Consider the following 16,866-nt stretch of genomic DNA (forward strand, 5'->3'; position numbering starts at 1 on the left):
ACTTGGTATTTCGTTTCCCAGGATTGGACATATTAAAAATAAATATTTGAGAATCAAAATCAAATATTTTGACGATAATTTGTTTTGAGATCTGTAGCCCTTCGTCAAAAAACGAAAGCTGTGAAACTCTTCCCTCTACTCAAGCATTAAACTCCACCAGCAACATAATGTAAACATAGTTACATATTAAAACTTCTGTTTGCTACGTAGTCGGTATGCGTAGCGGGTCTACGACGTAGCACCGTAGCGTCGTAGCTCGAGAGCTAGGGATTACAGGTGAAGCTCGGCTCAATGAGCGCTAATTCTCTAGCGACAGTTCACAAAACTACGGCAACTTGACTAGAATTCACCTTTAAAGATAATCTGAGAATATGTAAGTATGATGTTTGCGTAACTATTTTAATTGAAATTTGAATAATGGAAATTTATTAAGTAAAATTAAACAATAATATGACTACCTTTTATTATTAATTTTCTTATCAGGTTTTAAAATTACTTATGCCACATCTACATAACGGTAAACACAAATCGCATTCTGATCATACTAAAATCGCATGAAAGAAAAAACAGCAAACTACCCTCATCTTTTTTTATTTTCTATACAATTTTATGTGAGAAAATCCGTATAGTATTATAGTAGTCTATCAGCGTGTCGGCAGGGTTGTTGTCCTAGTCACGTTAACGACGCTCGTTAGTCTAGCCGTAGGGGTGCGGGAAGAGGGGGGTGCCGGACACTCCCACCATGCATCACTTTCTTTATAACGTCGGTAAAGCGAAAGATTTATGGTCGAATAATAAAACGCAACTGCTAAGTTGCAGTTGAATCAAAAGCAAAATCAAAGTGTGAAACAATGACAAAAAGACGTTTAAGAACTTTTTTAGTATGTTTGTGACTGAGGGACTTAACTTCATATGCACTCTTACGTTCTTTTTTTTCGTCGTCCAACACATATTTATACCTAAATAATTGATCTTGATATCCTTCTCTCTTCTCTTCTTTATACAAGCAAAGATCAGTTCGTAATTACTCATCAGCAGTAACAGTAAAGAAGTAAAGTTAATTAGTTCGAGCCACTCAGGATTTACGCCAGCGTGTACGTACCAGGTGTTTTAACACGAAATTACATATTTATATGAGCGTTGAATATAAAATGACGAAAGTGTGGTTATGACGTCCTTAGTCCAACGAGTAGCCTAACCGTAAGTTAAGCATACATAAGTGAAAAGGTGATATGTTGTCAACTGTCTGCCCTCGCCAGCTCGCCCGGGCTAAATATAGTTGGGGACATAAAAACAACGCTCGTCAGGCGGCCGTGTAATGTGATATTAAGCCGAATATTAGTGTATTTATTTCGGTAATGATGAACGAATTTATTTAATTCTATTTATCTGAAAGAAAGCATAAGTTTGGTTTATCTTAGAAAGAATGTGTTTTTTTACTCAAAATTATTAACATTGCAGTAGAGATAAATAACGGTTGAAAAAAATATCGTCTGTAAAAATATCGTCAAACGCCGAAAACGAAAATTAAGTTATACTCCCATTAAACATTCACATATCTATAATCCTATTGGCGGTTATAATTCCATTAACAACACATTTAAAATCGAATATTTAATAGCTTTTAAAAATGAGAGTGCTCTACAAAGGCTGTATACGGTCGGGCCACACAATCAAACGCTCGGCTCCTGCGGTTCACTCGACAATGTCAAAAGAACCGGTCAATGGTGACCACAGTTTCCATCGCAACCAGCAATGTATACGCTCTACGCTTTGATCTACTTGTACCTATAAAACAAATGAGTGGGACTTATTTGGGTTACTCAGTCTCGAAAACAAAACTTCTAATGAATTGGAGTCACATTATTTTAGGACAAGTGACATGGTTTAGTCTAGTGAACCCAATACATACGTAATGCAAACTGTCTGATGGTTCAGATTCAATTTCTAAGTTCAGGTCCGGTGTAGCCACTTTCCGTGATTAAAATTTTATAATTAAAAGAGACCTTATACAACTTAACTTATACTTTACATATTTTCGTAAAAATGTTGGACTCCTATCAACCGAGAAATGTCTCTACAAAATTATCTCGTTGCTAGGCGGAGTTCGGCTTGGCAACAAACTGGCACATTCGTTCTATCCTCATTGGTCGGCAAATAAAAGAAAGAAGCGGAAACATTTGACATATATCCATTAGCCAACAAGCTTGCGGTAGACTCTGCCGAAGCCCTGACCTTGCTGAGTGACCTCGGAAATGTCCGCAGCCACTTAAAGACAAAAAAAACTAAAATGTCTATAAGAATCTAAAAGATTAACTAATCATTGAGCTTAAGGCTAAAGCTAGTGACCAAAATCCACTAAACTCTAAATATCAAAGATAAAAATATTTTTGACGAAATTAATAATTTTTCACCGGCATAGCTTCTAGCATTTGTCTTGACCTAAAATAGAACTGTCACATCAATTATAATTTATTACTCTCGTACAACAGGTAATCCCGACAGTTAAACAAAGCAATAATTTTCTCGGAATTCATTTGATCCCGCTTTATACTGATACTTTTCAGCGAAAATATTTAATTTTCATAACAATGTCTGTAAATATTTTAATAACGTTTTATAGGTGTAATAAACTTTTTTATCCGTAAATTTTGTGATTAGGTAAATTAGATAAATAAAAGTGGGAGAATAAAAACATGGACAATCATAAATATGCACGAACGCAGCAGTTTCTAGTTTCGACAATGTCTCAACGTGAGTGGAATAAAAATGGTCGAACACTATGCTTAGCGGACTTATTCTCTGCACGGATAACACCTTTATATTTTCCGTGAAGATTTATCATTGTTGTTGGACAAAAAAAATGAGTTCTGTCCACCCTTAACCCTTGGAGATATATTGTGACCCTTTTTTTTGAAATTTGAAAACTACAAAGCCAATTGCGAGGTTAACCTTAAGACGATACGACATTTTATATCTTATTTTACTCATTCTCATGTGTTTCTACGATCGTATTCAAATCCACATCGTTATTTCAGTCCTCAAACACCTCTAATGGTACGATACGCATATTGATTGGAAGCTTACCGCCGGCCAGTAATAGTGGGTCATTCCAATGAGAAACGGCTTCACGCCAAGATAACTCGCAGGCTTGGTGATCTGCCAGGATAGTTACGTAACTAAAAAGGTTACTTTGCAAGTTACAGTAAATGGAACCGAAAAACAACCAACAGACAAATCTAATAATGAAATATTGATGGTCTTTTTTGAGTATATTTTTTTAGACAAGAGGAAACGAAATTATTTATGCATGACCTACTTGTAATTGATCCCACTCACACAACCACCACTTATCAAAATGACTGGAGAAAATCTCTAATAGAAAGTAAGTCTAAAGCTATAAATCATTGGTTTGAGACAGCCGGTCAACTTCATTCAAGTCTCGGCATCTGTTACTTGAGAGACGTAAAATCCAAGCACTATATTAGATTAACTACACTTTAAAGGGCGGCCGTCCTTAATGGCCTCGCAGATGGATTGAACTGAGAAAGTTAGACTCGTTTCAGACTGGAATAGCCAGTTAAGGACTAGAAGACACATAAATGATTCTAAAAAAGATTTAATAATGAGTTTGAGTCAAGAGGGCGATTGTTAAATTGGAATATAATGTTCGTAAGAACTGGGAATTAAACTAATCCAAGTTTAATTTCATGTATATCGAGATTTCCACGAATACTTTGTCCTTCGTCCATAATCGTGACTCAGTGTTTTGCTTTTCTATGACAATAATGATGCCGCCTACACTCACAAATAGATCGATGCGTTCTTTCGTTATATCGTCATAGTTATATACCTAAACTTTATCTAACTTATTGTTGAAAATTGTAAACTAATGTTGCACGAAAGCATAAATTAAAACTAAGAAAACATTCATAACAGTATTTTTAACTACAATAAATAATAATGTCACCGGATTCAATGTGAGTTTTCTTAGTCAAATCTCCGTCTATAGTCTCCGACGCTTCGGTTTGCTAAGTCTAGTATTTGCAAATAGACTTGATTTAGTGTCCAGTGGGCGAACCGCTCTGTCCCTCAAGTAAACATGCATGCAGGGCCGAGGGCCGGGGACGGAGCGACACCTAAATAAGGTTAATAGCACACTGTTTAGGAGGGTGCCTAACGAGGGTACCTGCAGCCCTTTGTCCGACTGATTGCTCGCGATTTTTAAACACAGTTTCGAAAGAAAGGTTTTTCGCCAAAATATTTAAATGGACTCCTCTTTTGTAGTCAATGTTTATGTGATTATTTCGCCACAATAAATAAAAGGGAATTATCGTTAACGAGTTAACTCAGTAAATTGTGCGGGATTTCGAAACAGAAATATTTTTGCGAAATAAATTTAATAAAAAAGACGTTATTTACAAACAAATGTGTCAAAATAACCAATTTTAAGTAACAGCTGTTATTTCGATTTGGTGATTGGTGATTTGCTGCTGTTCTCATAGTATATTATAATTCGCATAACATCTGAAGTTTACAGAAATTTGGCTCTTCAGAATCAAACCCACGCCTAACCTTTGCGCAGAATACCACATAACACTGCAGTCTAACTCTTATCACAAGAAAATCTTTATATCGATTAGCTATTCGATTGATTGCATAAACAACGTTTTTTACAGAAACCTAGTTGCGTAACGACGATATGATCATTTAAAGAAATGCTTCATAACAAATAAGCCGTAACTGAAATCTCGTAATAAAGAAAAGCCGTATTATCATCGAAAGTTAATTAAACCTATAAATTAACGGAACGATACCCGAGAACCCGAGATATTCAGTGAGATACTAACTGATAAACAATGAAGGCAAACAGGAACACTCTTAACAATTAAAATGAGCCGCAGTTAAGGCATCCGCGGACAATTAACTGTGACTAAAAGACCATCGATGAAATTCTGGGTTTAAATTAACCGCGCCGAATAGCTCATTAGGTTATCTCTTGATACTTACTTATTAAGCATATTATCTTTAATTTATTTTGAATGAGAAAAAAAATTTAAAACTTTTGAATTACTATAATTTTGAATCGCCTCGATAAAAATAATTGATGAAAAGATTCCAATTTCAATACACTAATTAAACATACAAGAATTATAACTAAGAAGAGACTTCACAAAAGTTTCATAAAAAAACTTAATTTTTCTCCCTGTACAAGAACAATTTGTTTTAGTCTTCGTTTATATTGCTGAAAGTTTGTAGCGGAAAAACCAAATTGCGACGCCGGCAAAGTTGAGATTAAACTCTGTCCTAGATTTTATAGGGAATATCATAAGCCTTCGACGTTTTCAATTTATCGCTTTAGTTGAATATAGTGTAATCTTTTGTATGTAACCTTAACCGACTCACTTAATGATAACGGAATGGATAAAAGTAGTACAAGCAAGGCTATGGCTAAGGTTATACAAAGCACGCTATACTAACATTAACAGTAATGTACCAAAAATAAATCAAAACTAAGTAGATTAGATTTTACTAACCACTTATTTTTTGGTACCTAAGTACCGTAATAAAAGTTTTCCGTTATCTACCAACATTTCAAACGTACATAAGTTGAATTAAAAACTCTTTACATAACCGGCACTTTTTAAACCCGGTAAAATGAAGTAACCTCAACTTTCTTACTTAAAACAGTTATTTTAAAATTCTTGCTTCTCAATACACTTACTAATGCTAAAATTGTAATGTTATGTAATAAACAAGTATTTTTTTTTCAACTAGAGAACAGTTACAAAACCATTACAACTGCAATACGGGCGCGGAACTCCAGCGCCATCTATTGGCCGCCAAACATCCGGGCCTGAACGCCGAACACGCCGCATACCTTAATTCGAAAAAACTTACCAATAATGTGTGAACCGATGAATTTAAATTACGAATTTAATAAGAATGATTTGTTCTGTCAGTGCACTCACAGGGAATAGTATTGTCATACACAATAACACAAGATCACAGTTGTTTGTGAGCGCGAGTGTACAAGCAAGCACTAGGTGTACAGTGAGCGGCAGTCGTGGTGCGTGGCGCGGTCGTGCAGGGCGGGCCGGCGACGCGGGCGGACTGCCGCGGCGCGCCCCGCTGCGCCCGGCGCCCCCGGCATGCGCGCCATAACCTAACCCCGTACCGACGTCCCCGAGACAAAGAATACGCGACGCTAAGATGTGACAACCCAAACTACATTCACAACTTTACCCGGAAAATTCTTAACTTATCAAATAATTAAGTTATGACGATTAACTTAATGGGATCAAAAGTTAAGCCGTTTTAATACATGGTTAAGCTTATGGTAAGTTAATCGAGTTTTATTTTACTGAATTTCACTAAAATTTGAGGGCATCAAAACTAATGCAGGAAGGAGAATTATAGAAAAAAGCTATGCATCATTTTTCTGTGTAACGTTAAGTATACATAACACTCTTAATATACGACCAACCAACCTTATTATCATTGTTCAAGCTAACATTAGGCAAGCCATTCCATTCTTATTCACCGCAGTACGAAAAACATTTTGATAGCTCACTGATATATTCTCAGAATGGCTTACAGAAGCCCTCATTGACCTAGAAAACTCGAACTACACACGATATAGGCCAGGGGGTAGGTCCTAATGGATTTAGTTAGCGGAGAAGACAGAGTCGGGCCTAGCTATGACGGCCGGCGAGCTTAGGACGTGGCGTGGTCGACATTATACCGATATTTACCAAGTTAGGAGCACTGGAGATAGTAGCGGCAGATAAAAGTGATTGATATTAGGGACTGAATAAATTACCTTCACTAAAATACGAGGAGGACATAAATTTATTACTCACACAGGCACCCTTTAAATTGAATTTACTGTTAATGTTTTGCTAATGCTAATTTAAAAAAATCCTATGTGTGAGTTTACAGAAAAGTGTTGAAATACGTAACATAAATTTTAACACTACACACAGCATAAATCCAGTTTACCTTATCATATTTATCATACGAACAACCTGCGATTGACCTGCACATCACAATAATTGCAAAGATACTTGAACGCACGTAATCGAAGATTTCAAAGGCAGCATTATATGGAATCTTCAAGCCAATACAATAAGAGAAACCTCTCAAGTGATTCTATTAATGTTCCGGCCGGCACATAAACAAAGCGAACAGCATTACACGTTGTATACGCAACATTTGTTTTAATACAATTAACGCGAGATTGGCTGCAGACAGCGTTCGTAAAGTTACAATGTAATTTACGTTAAATTTAAATGGCTCAAGAAAACCAGTATTTTCTATAAAATTTTAAATATATGTGAAAAGCTAGGCTAAATAACATGCAAGTACGTAAAAAAGCACATTCTAATAAAAAATAGATCTGGAGAACATTTTTCATTAATTATTATCAAAGAATTACGGTTAATAGCAGTGTAAAGTTTTTGGAACAAAGCTGAATACCAATTATAACTTACATGTGTTAACTTCTTAGAAGTCTTCATAATTAGTAATTGATACGATCTATTCGATATAATAATACATACAAGTATCTTAATTTTGATAAACCACGTTTATTAGCGTACAAACTTATTCGGAATTCATTACGCTGAATAGCAAATTTATATAACAATCCTGAACATTAATACAATTTATCGTACTAAGCCTTTACCAAAACCAACATGTAGTACAAAGTCCAGCATGACGATTATTACCCTACAGTACATTAAACAAACGTTATCGTTAGGGTTCAATTATTGTAAAATAGTCTTAGAATAATTCTCAAAATCTTAAAGGAGCTAAAAACATGTTATCCATCTTCACAAGGCTCTACGGGTCCGTATAAATGGCGGGAGAGGCGTAGCCGCGTTATTTATGCTCCAGCGGACAGCATCCCTTCCTGAGAGGTTATCACGACACATTATCCCTCGCTAACGATAGCTTGCTGATACATCGGGAGTTCTCATCACATATTACATTATATATGATGCTGTCATGATGAAGGATTATGAGAAAATGGCTCGGAAAGTTAACATCGTTTTAATTTTCTATGTTTTCGTACCGGGTTAAACTTAAACCTTACTGGTTATTCGTACAAAATTCGTTTATAAAAAAAACAATTGAATACAAAGTTAAACATGAAAGAACTTGAATATTATTTCACCAATTACTTATCGTTTATGAAAATGTTTCTAAAATAAAGGGGACATAGAATTTACATGTTAACGGCGAAATTAAAGAAAATATACTGAAAGCTGTTTATGTTCGCACACATTTTGAGACACGATGACGGAGCTAATTGAGTTGTTGTGGTCTTAATGACTTAGAAATTATAAGTTGAAAGGGTCTTTGTCGTATATAGCGTGCTTTTAAAAGCGTCTATTTCTTGTAAAGGATGCTTTTAAATAGTCGGTTTGAACACAACGTTTACGGTTCTGTGAACTTTGGTTTTATTTAATAATGCACATACAACGATCTGAGTCCGTGTCAAGCTACTAGCCGACTAGAATATTGTGCAAATTATTTATTTGACGATTTGTATACACCAACAATCAATGAATAATAAAAATTTAGAATAAGTTGTACAAAGGTACTGCTTATTTCTAAAAGAGTTTTTCAAAGACTTACCAAATATAGCTATCAGTGTAAGTGTCGGAATAGTAACATACATAATCGGAAATGGCGCCTGTCGATCCACATTCAAAGTAGTTCTTTAACATTGTATTCCAATCAATTTCAATATGAGGATGAAGTTTAACTATGAACATGTGTTTTACAGCCCCGGGCTGGCCTAGCGCCAAACTGTACCAGTTAAACACAACATTTGCCGAGCTTTACAAGCTGTTATAACCACTCCTTTTTTAACTTGTGCTCACTATCCCCACGTACCGACAATAGCCGCCATACCTCAACAGTTATAAACTTTCAGTACAGATATTTCAAACTTGTACCTCGTCTGTAGTTAAACTGCTTTACTTCATTATTTTTAACTCTACATAACTTGTTATTCAGTTCACCAACTATCTGCTCTGTCTACAGTTTCAAAGTTCACAAATACAAAGGAATAAGCTTCGAACATAATACTAAATGAAAATAATGTTTTGCGAAAAACATTTTCAGTAATGGTTTCGTATTGTATAAGCAAACAAGGTACTTACGTTATTCGAGCAAATGAAAGAGCAAGCTATCTTAAATAAATCAACACTCTATTTAAATGTAATTAGTTCTGTAAACGAAAACGGTTCCAACTGGGATTTTAAAAAGATTTTTACATAAAGCCGCGAAAATTCATACCAAGTTGCTCTTAAAATTCATGAAGAACCGCCAAAGTAATAACGTTAGGACTCTGTGAAATTCTTCTAAAGCGACTTCGAATTGATTTCGTCTAAAAGATTACATAAGAAAACAAAATCAATGTCATACTATAAAACCAAATCACTGTTATCACAGAGAGTAGTATTGTCGTAAAACTGAACGAAAAAATATTGATGACCAACATATTAGACCCCTCAGCGTCATCTCTGTCGGACGGTTTGTGAATAGGCCCCCCGAGAAATTGGATTTTCAGCATCTTCGTGCGATAAACCATGGCATCCCTCCGAGGTGGGAGAAAGAGCAAAAAACCGCTAGCTTCATTTTATTATTCGTACCCTCTGTAAGGGACATTCAAATCGGGACTACATTCCGTTAACTCAGATGAATGTTGTCCCGAGATTTTACAAAGAAATACTTGAGAAATACTTTGAAGAGAAGGCACACATTTTTAACTATAGTGAATGGACTTATGATTGTGTACTTCACATCATTGAAAATTGCCAGTTCATGGCTATCAGAGCCTTCACAAACATTCAGTTAATGTATCCAGGGTCGATTATCCTAATTGACTGACTCATCAAATCTATCTTGAAACTTAGGAAGTTAAATGTGATATCCTAGAAAGATAACAGTTCAACAAACAAAGCCGGCCGGATAACCGAGACCGTTTCGATTCAATTACTCTGGAATTCAAGCACTCGACGTCTTGTATTTGTCTGGTCTATCAAGAGATTTAAATTATTGTTATTAATGATTAGAAAAATTGCGTTTATTTGAATACTGTATTTTATGGCGGTATCGGGAAAAGGTTTGCTTGTTTATTTATTGGTATATGCTTTGTATATGCATCAACACCTCAAATCCCAGAAAAAGTACAGGTAACTTTCTTTTCGTCGACGTTTTCTTTGCCAGCAGTATTTACGAGACATTTTATGTCCAAAATTTGCGGAAAACTAACACTTACTGTCCAATGAAAACATTCTTAGACGTTCCTGCACATGCCAAAACTTCACAAAAGTAAAGTACTTGACATATTAAATCAAAGTGAGAGGGATTTACAGACAAGTACCTAATGGCGATGAAGTCGTCAGTGATGCTGCAGAAACAATGCAGTTGTATCCGAGCTCACACGAGATAAATGATTGTGCGCGTTAGCCCCGCGGGAGCTGGGTGGGCTGCGAACTGCCCTGTCATTGTATTCAATGTGGACATCGTACAATTCAACTAGATAATCAAGCACCATTTCAAAATCTAAGCACCTAGTCTAGAATTCCGAAATACATCACGTTTTCTACTAAAGCTAAGCTTTCTTTTTAGAAACTATACATTTTCGGTTAATTATCTGGGAGGCTGTTTCCATGCGGTCACGTCCACCCACCACAAAGTTTAGCCCATCAATCAATACCCTTCACACTTCTAGTTCCAGTTAAGTTATTCTGACTGACGCTCGGCAACAACGCGCATTTACAACCCGCCCCAGGATGATCATCTGTGCCATAAAATCCGCATTACGAAGGACGAAAGGTATTATGGACGTTTTCAGTTATGTTTCAATTTCGCAAACATCGTAAATAAAGTTAAGAGCAACAATCTTTTAGAAGGATGCAACCCTTAAAAGTTTCGATATTTGCTCCCGGCGCGGCGACGGAAATCCAATAAAATGCTGAGGTAACAGGAGCCATTAGCGTTTTTTGTTCACTAAAGTGACTTGGACGCCACCTGTCGCCAAATACCCTCCTCATTCCCATAAATCTCTTTCATTTTGACGTTTTGCAGACTTGTGAGATGCTAGAAATACTTTCAGTTCTAGAGATTGAGTGTAGTCAATCAAAAACATTTAGTTTTCTAACTTTGTAGACAAGTTACGGTCAATAACCGAGCTATAGGTAGCTTTAATGATATGCTTACTGAGAAAAAGGAGCGTACAAACAAAAAGTTAATACAGCAATAAAACTGATGTTTGCTTTTGTGATACTTTCCAAGATTAGGCAGAAATGAGACGTAAAGAAGATTTAAGCTACTCTGACGTCAAAGATTCTGGAGAAAGAAAGCTGGTGATAAAGGCGACGGTAATCTCAATTGACTTGACAAAGCGCTGTAAATTTACCCATTGTTTACACGAGACAGGTCGTAACTTCATTTATTTCGCGTTCTCATTGAACAAGTGTTTGGTAGTATTTTACTTATAACAGCATCCTGTCTCCGGATTTTTATCAGGACATGGACGAATTTACTTTTATTGGTTTAAGGACCGCTACAGTTTATTTAGGTATGTAACAATTTGACTTGCTTTTAGTCCAAAAACAGGACAGTGATTTGTTCCGTCTAAAAGTATATTTATCAGTTGCCTGGTAAATATATTGCAAGCTTTGTACGTTTGAGACTAGGTGACATTGAGTAAAAAGAAGTAAAAAACACTTTTTGTGTACCTTTGTTGGGTTGCCCAACCATGGTATAGAAACTATACTTATTTATAATTGCTTAAATAAGTAATCGTTATAATAATAAAAAGTATTGAGAAGAATATCATTGTACATACCGACTCCATTGTATACGTTTCTTGATGGTCTGTATAAAAGGAAAGAAATTCAGGAACTTAAAAATGTTCAATTTCGTCTGTCACACCGTCTTCAATGCCTAAGAGTTCAAACGTTTCACGGCTGTCCAGAGCGCACGCCAAGCGAAACTTTCAGTCCACTGGAAACACATAGCCATAACAACATGCTATCGTTCAAACGAACATAACACTTATTTAGAAAGGCAGAGGTCATACAATCCTGCGCTACTGAAGATTTCTCGCATGAAGGGGTTCAAAGAGCCCGACTGACTAAAGTATTTTATTTTTATTTCCGTCAGTAGCCACGGCGAAGTTCTCGTGCTGTCTAATTGAATCTACCTCAAAGTAGCCAACTAATATATTTATATACAAAGAGGATTACAAATTAAAATAAAATAATGTTTAAATCGTAAACGAGAACAAACAGCCCGTCAAAATGGGTAAGTGTTTATAAACGTCAAGTACTCAATTAGATAGGCACTTGGGGAAGTTTGAAGACCTCAATAATCAGAAGTTGTTTCAACAGCCCGTTTGTATAAGCCTTTGAAATCATATTTATCTGAGAAATCTCAACTTCTCTGTTCAGTTCTAGTATCAAATCCATTTTTGTATATCAAATGATATGCGGATGGATTCTCAAATTCCACACCACGGTTATAAGCAGCTCTTACAACCTCTGCAACCCTCTCGAGATTTTCTACCAAAATCTGCAAAGTTGGACGACATTTATGAATTTCACGGTAAATAAAAGTTCTTCAATTAGTTCAGCTATGTGAGCACAAGAAGTTTGATAGAACAGCTCAGAATGTTTCAGTTTACTCTGAAGTCCTTTTAAACAAATTATACTTTAGAATTCCCTTTAAAGGAAACCTCGTTTTCTTCTTAATGAAGTGGTATTACTTGAGTGTAACGTCCACCTGTTCTGATATCGTTCGCCATTCTACTAATAGTGTAACATTAGCAGCCTGTAAAGCGAGTGATCGCAGCCGTATCGCCGCAGAATTGCGTTGTCCAGAAGTGGTTTCATAAGACGTATTAAGTACGACTTTTATTGCTGCTGTTCCAGCTTGAAACGACTTTCTTGCACTCTTTGTGACTTTGTATGTGTCTTGTAAATCTCTATTTGTCTTTTTAACTAGCACTGAGAGTTTAATGCTTTAATTATTTTTCTTGTGAAACTAATTCTTGTACCTCATGAAGCTTAATCTTAAAACTGCTGTTTAGAGGGTAGTGGTAATTATGAATGATTTATACGCCAAGGAATTGCAATTCCTCTGGTTTATCCATAGTCTTTTCGATGGGCTACTAATTAACTTGTTCTTTTCAGCCAACCCTGTCTACACATACATGATGCGACTATAATAATGGCACTTTATTTCCCATTCACATGCCTTTTAGTAAAATTTTCTCTTTATCCTATTCGAAACGATTAGGACGAATCAGATTCACAAATCCAACCGTAAAACACCAATAGGGAAAGTTAATAAAACGAGAAATATATATGAAACGAGGGTATCTGGAATTCATTATCGCGCACCTGGGATGTACCGAGATAAGATATGACTTTTGTTAAACGACCGGAAATAACGTAGATTCTCAGAAATAAAAACGAAGATTTATTTGAAATGTTCTTGTATCGAGTGAATGATTAGAGCTCGGATCGGCATATTCCGAATACTCTCTTACAATTGAAATCTTATAACTGAAAACGAAAAACTGGTATTGAGTAGGGTTTTATTGAGCAATTCGGAATCGTCGCAGAATTACTTTGTGTTTCAAGCTGATATTTCTAAGGGGCTTATTTGTAATTGATACAGACCATTATCACTTCACCCAACAATCGTCTGCTGTATTTTTCTTTTAATACTTTGTTTTGAATACAGAGTTCAATAAGATTATGCTGACTGAAAAATTCTTGAACCTATATAAATTACATGGGAAGGAGGTAACAGCCTGTAACCTGGTGTAAATTCACATTTATTCGAATCCCCTCCTGCCTTTCAATAACCTACTTATGTCACACATTTATAAACCTCCGTTATATATAAAAGGCGGTTATACAACGGACCTGCCGATTGAAATGGTATTTTTGCATACAAGCGATCGGCACACGCCACATACATTCACGCCATTGGGGCTATCGACCCTTTGTGAATGCCGTAGCGCTCACAATATCATTGACCAAAAGCTTTTAACACATACATTATGCGTAATAATATTTACGAGTGATTGACTTCAAAATGTTTTTTCTGGGGCAGTTGTTAGCTAGAATTTGCTTTATTGATTTTACCACCTGAAAGGAAATAAAAGAGGTTGTTTGTGCTTTCGATACAAATAAAACTCGACCAAGGAGGCTTTAGGCTACTACTTAACTGATTACTTTGAAGAAAACAACAGGAAATCATCAAGCTACTCATTACCATGGCTAATAGAATATTAATTTGGTAGGTAATAGCGGAACATTGTCGGCTATTCATGAGTCAATATTGAGCGATTAATTGAGTTCCATGATACCACGTTCCAATCAAATGGGCCCGTTATTGGGTTAGATCGGCTTCCAGCGATCCCTAGTTTAAAGGTCACGGTTGCGAAGATTACTGAAATCCTGACAGAAATACCTACCTGAAGAGGAAAAAAGTTTTTCTTCGTTGTTAAGTTGCAATAACTTAACCAAGGTTTAAAAAGTGGAAAACATGAGCTATTTTGAATAAAGCTTACATTCTCATAAAAATCTTATAAAACTCGCTCGGTGAAGCATGTGAAGCACTTCTATGGAGTATTTGTTCATACTATGCAGGAGCAAATATTTGCAAATTCTTTGTCACTCGACCTTCGCTCAGATTACCAAAGCAAGCGTAAAATCCTTTAAGCTAAGGATTTTGTTATCATCCATCTCTTATTGAATTTATCTTAGTAAGTGGAACCATAAGATATTTTGTCCAGGGTGTCGTCGACCCAGTGAGGTGACAACAAGCCTTCGTCCGCTCCAAGAAAAGTAAATGAGTTACGAGGGCGCCGTCTCTATTTACCATCAACTTCATATTACCACGCTTATTAATTTTGGGGTCGCAACCCTTTGCTTCATGGCGCAAAAACTTGACACCGTGAATATTGTAAAGATGTATTTGTGTAAGTAAAGTTTGATGAAATTATGGTCAAAGTTTTTGTTAATGAAAATTAGGGTTTGTTGCTTTTAGTTTGTGTCATTTCCCTTGTCAAGTCAAGTAAAAAATGTTTAAAATAATCGTAACTACATTATTCAAATCCTGGACATTTAATTTAACAATATAATGATTTAGGCACGTAATATAAAGTTATATACGAGCTAGCGTCTAGCCTAGCTCGGTGCCCTTCAAGAATCCTTGAAATATAGCAGTGTCACAACCCAGCACAGTGTAATATAGGCCATTTCTCAGTTATATTGCAAACAATACACTACACAAAGTAGTTCGCGTCTAACTTACGGCGTCAAATATGAGGGAACAGATAAAGTTTGTAAATTTGCTCTCTACTAACTTTAACTTGTTTTCCATAAACGGACGTGAATTCGTGAAGATGTAAAGTATTGCAGGTCTTCAAAAATGTCTTTGCAAATCTGTTGCAGTATTATTTTATTATTTTGCACATATCTTTCGATTGATTTTTAAAATCGTATTCTACGGTCATCGTTATCGGTCAATTATTTTGATTCGATGATTTAATTCCTTAGGATTCCATAGCAACGAGTAAAAACGGAATCAATGACGCGAAGCCGTCTATCCGTCATTCATTAGGCTATTTCTCATGAACCGTTATTCTGTTGTTGATATAACCAATTACAATTTACAATTACTCTTTGCCTTTGCCCTATTAGTACGATGTGTTCAGTGTCACGAGTCTTGCATTAAGTCGTTTTTTTCTTTCTACATAAATGAGATCACAGATCCAGCTTCAAAATTCGTTGCAGAGTAATGAAATTTAGTGACAAATCAGGTTATTGCTAGGTTTCGTATTTGTAGCTAACCACTAATTGTGAAGGATGGAATACAGACAACCAGCGAAAACGTTTCGAAATGGCTGCCACTTATTAGATTACCTATAAAGCATTTATAGTCCTAAATACAACAACCCAAATCCCCTCTAGGAGAGTATTCTTTGAAAGAATCCCCCAGCAGATAGAATAAAGGAGTTATTAAATGATGTAACGGTTTACTCACGCGTATTTATCGGGGTAGCCCGACTAGTTTCGGACCCAACCGGAGTCCTTAATCATGAGCAGACGCGGCGGGATCGCGAGTCGAACTGTTCGACTGTCCGGTTGGGTCCGAAACTAGTCGGGCTACCCCGATAAATACGCGTGAGTAAACCGTTACATCATTTAATAATGAATCAGTCTCACGATAGTTATTATAAGAATAAAGGAGTATACAGGTTTAGACAAAATTTTCAATATTCAAAATTAATCGTTACAAAAACATCGGCAAACATTACCAAAATATTATTTTATACGTGGGCGGAGGAAACCCGTGGGTGTAACTCAGAGGAGTATCTAGATACCTTGGATAATATTAAGATTATGTTTATCTTATTGCTATGTACCTACAGCATATTCTTCAAAGACATGTTATATTACGAAACATTAGTCGAGCCTATTGAAAGGAGAAAATGTTCCGCAAAAACATCATATTTCAAAGGCATTATGTATTAAGCGTTGGCTTAGGTGTCGGATCGTGTTCAACACGCTAGGTTATGTAACACAAACGGATCAACAAAAATACTTGTAATCTAAGAATGAAGGTAAACCCTAGGCATCTTAAATACCGTACATGGATATAAAAATAATCTATTCCCTAGAAAACATTCCTCTTATTCACATTTTTACAAAGGATTTCATGATCTCTTCTTAATTTATATCTCGGTTCTACTTAAACCCGTTATTTAAATAAATACCGGCTTAATCTATAAATAATTTCCCACCAAAAAACCTCTTCAATTACAAA

General features: G+C 35.9%; 1 protein-coding gene across 2 annotated transcripts in view; it reads right to left on the minus strand.

Annotated features, from left to right (window-relative positions):
• LOC113503670 (stress-activated protein kinase JNK) overlaps positions 1-16,866 on the minus strand; it is an 86,028-nt gene that overhangs the window by 60,240 nt on the left and 8,922 nt on the right. The gene's annotated exons all lie outside the window — the stretch shown is intronic.

This window comes from Trichoplusia ni, chromosome 20 (assembly GCF_003590095.1).
Source record: "Trichoplusia ni isolate ovarian cell line Hi5 chromosome 20, tn1, whole genome shotgun sequence".
Lineage (NCBI taxonomy): Eukaryota > Metazoa > Arthropoda > Insecta > Lepidoptera > Noctuidae > Trichoplusia > Trichoplusia ni.